At 38.2% G+C, this 2,971-nt stretch overlaps 1 pseudogene; it reads left to right on the top strand.

Annotated features, from left to right (window-relative positions):
* The first annotated feature begins 282 nt into the window (after nt 1-282).
* On the top strand, nt 283-2,016 carry LOC133097239 (tigger transposable element-derived protein 1-like; annotated as a pseudogene).
* Nucleotides 2,017-2,971: the final 955 nt, after the last annotated feature.

A 2,971-nucleotide genomic window follows, 5' to 3' on the forward strand; every position in this document is an offset into this window, starting at 1 on the left:
TTTCCAACAGTTTGCTCACTTCATGTCTCCATGTCACATTTTGGTAATTCTCGCAATATTCCTAAATTTTTGTATTTGTTATGGTGATCTGTGATCAGTGATCTTTGATGTTACTATTGTAATTGTTTGGAGTGGGGTGCCACAAGCACGAACTATATCAACAAATATGTGTATTCTGACTGCTTCACCAACCAGCCATTGCCCCAACTCTCTCCCTCTCCTGGGGTCTCCCATTCCCTGAAGCACAACAGTATTGAAATTGGGTCAGTTAATAACCCTACAATGGCCTCTAAGTGTTCAAGTGAAAGGAAGGGTTGCATCTCTCACTTTAAATCAAAAGATAGAAATGACTAAGCTTATTGAGGAAGGCATGTCAAAAGCCGAGACAGGCTGAAAGCTAAGCCTCTTGCCCCAAACAGTAAGCCAAGTTGTGAATGCAAAGGAAAAGTTCTTGAAGGAAATTAAAAGTGCTACTCCAGTGAACACAGGAATGATAAGAAAGTGAGATAGGCTTATTAGTGATATGGAGAAAGTTTTAGTGGTGTGGCTAGAAGATTAAACAAGCCAGATTCCCTTAAGCCAAGCCTAATCCAGAGCAAGGCCTTGACTCTTCACTTCAAGGCTAAGAGAGGTGAGGAAGCTGCAGAAGAAGAGTTTGAAGCCAGCAGAGTTTGGTTCATGAGGTTTAAGGGAAGAAGCCATCTCCAGAACATGAAAGTGCAAGATGAAGCAGCAAGTGCTGCTGTAGAAGCTGCAGCAAATTATACAGAAGATCCAGCTAAGATTGTTAATGAAGGTGGCTGCACTAAACAACACCTTGTAGACAAAACAGCCTTATACTGGAATAAGATGCTATCTAGGACTTTGATAGCTAGCAAAGAGACGTCAATGCCTGGCTTCAAAGCTTCAAAGGACAGACTGACTCTATTGTTAGGGCCTAATGCAGCTGGCGACTTTAAATTGAAGGCAGTGTTCACTTACCATCCTGAAAATCGTAGGGCCTTTAAGAATGATGTTGAATCTGAATTCTGACTGTCCTCTATAAAGAACAACAAAGCCTGGATGACAGCATACATGTTGACAGCATGGTTTACTGAATATTTTAAGCCTACTCTTGAGAGACCTACTGCTCAGAAAAAAAGATTCCTTTCAAAATATTACTGCCCATTGACAATGTACCCAGTCACCCAAGAGCTCTGATGGAAATGTACAATGAGATCAATGAGATTAATGTTGTTTTCATGCCTGCTAACACAACAGCCATTCTGCAGCCCATGGATCAGAGTCATTTTGACTTCATGACTTTTTATTGAAGAAATACACTTCATAAGGCTGTAGCTGCCATAGATAGTGATTCCTCTGATGGATCGGGGCAGAGTCATTGAAAAGCAAAGGATTTACCATTCTAGATGCCATTAAGAACATTTGTGATTCATGGGGAGAGGTCAAAATAACAACATTAATATGAGTTTAGAAGAAGTATATTCCAACCCTCATGGGTGACTTTGAAGGGTTTAAGACTTCAGTGAAGGAAGTAACTGCAGATGTGGTAGAAATAGCAAGAGACCTAGAAGTAGAAGTGGAGTCTAATTCATTGTGACTGAATTGCTGCAATCTCATGATAAAGCTTTAACGAATGAGGAGTTTCTTCTTATGGATGAGCAAAGAAAGTGGTTTCTTGAGATGGAGACTACTCATAAAGATGCTGTGTAGATTATTGAAATGACAACAAAGGATTTAGGATATTATATAAACTTAGTTGATAAAGCAGTGGCAGGGCTTGAGAAGACTGACTCCAATTTTGAAAGAACTGCTGTGGATAAAATGTTATCAAACAGCACTGAATGCTAGAGAGAAAGCATTCATGAATGGAAGAGTCAAATCCATGTGGCAAAGTTTTTGTTGTCTTATTTTAAGAAATTACCACGGCCACCTCAACCTTCAGTAGCCACCACCCTGATCAGTCAGCAGCCATCCACAATGAGGCAAGACCCTCTACCAGCAAAAAGAATATGACCTGCTGAAAGCTCAGATGATGGTTAGCATTGTTTGTAATAACATATGTTTAAATTAAGATATACACATCATTTTTTAGATATGATTCTACTGCACACTCATAGATTACAATATAGTGTAAAACATAACTTTTAAATGCATTGGGAAACAAAAAAGTAATTTGGTGACTCACTTTATTGCAATACTTGCTTTTATGTGGTGGTCTGGAACTGAAACTGCAATATCTCTGAAGTGTGCCTGTATATAGTTACTTTATGGTTTTATAAAATCTTCCAGTAATTATCAGCACACTTGCTGAAGGATGCTTAATAATATATCCAGTAGAATAGCTGGTAGGAAACTGACCGAAAAGAGCTATATAATCTATGGGTTGTCCAAACCCTTGGGACACATCTCTGTGACATCTTTAATTATAGGTAACCATTTTATACAAAGACAGTTTATTTCTATTCTTAAACAATAACAAAAATGCCCTGGCTTGTTTTCATAATGGACTTCCATCTTTTTCTTCAAGTATATAATCCCAGAATTCTAGAGACTAAAGGGACCATAGATTTCATGTAAAGGGATCATAGATCTTATATAGACCAGTGGTTCTCAGACATTTGGATTACACAGACCATTAAAATTTTAAAACAATAGCAACAATCATTGAGGTGGAAGAAAACAAGACTGGACAGCTTTTCGTGGAATCAAACACATTAAAAAGAGATGAATGAATAAAGAAAATGTGGTGTATGGACATTATGCTAAGTGAAATAAGCCAGTTACCAAAAAGCAAATATGGCATGATCCCACTTACATGAGGTATCTAAAATAGTCAAATTCATAGAATCAAAGAGTGGCATGGTGGTTGCCAGGGGCTGTGGGAAGGGAGAATTAGGGAGTTACTAATCAATGGGGCATAAAATTTCAGTCAGTAAGATGAATAAGCTATAGAGCTCTGCCTTATAAC

Source organism: Eubalaena glacialis, chromosome 9, assembly GCF_028564815.1.
Source record: "Eubalaena glacialis isolate mEubGla1 chromosome 9, mEubGla1.1.hap2.+ XY, whole genome shotgun sequence".
Lineage (NCBI taxonomy): Eukaryota > Metazoa > Chordata > Mammalia > Artiodactyla > Balaenidae > Eubalaena > Eubalaena glacialis.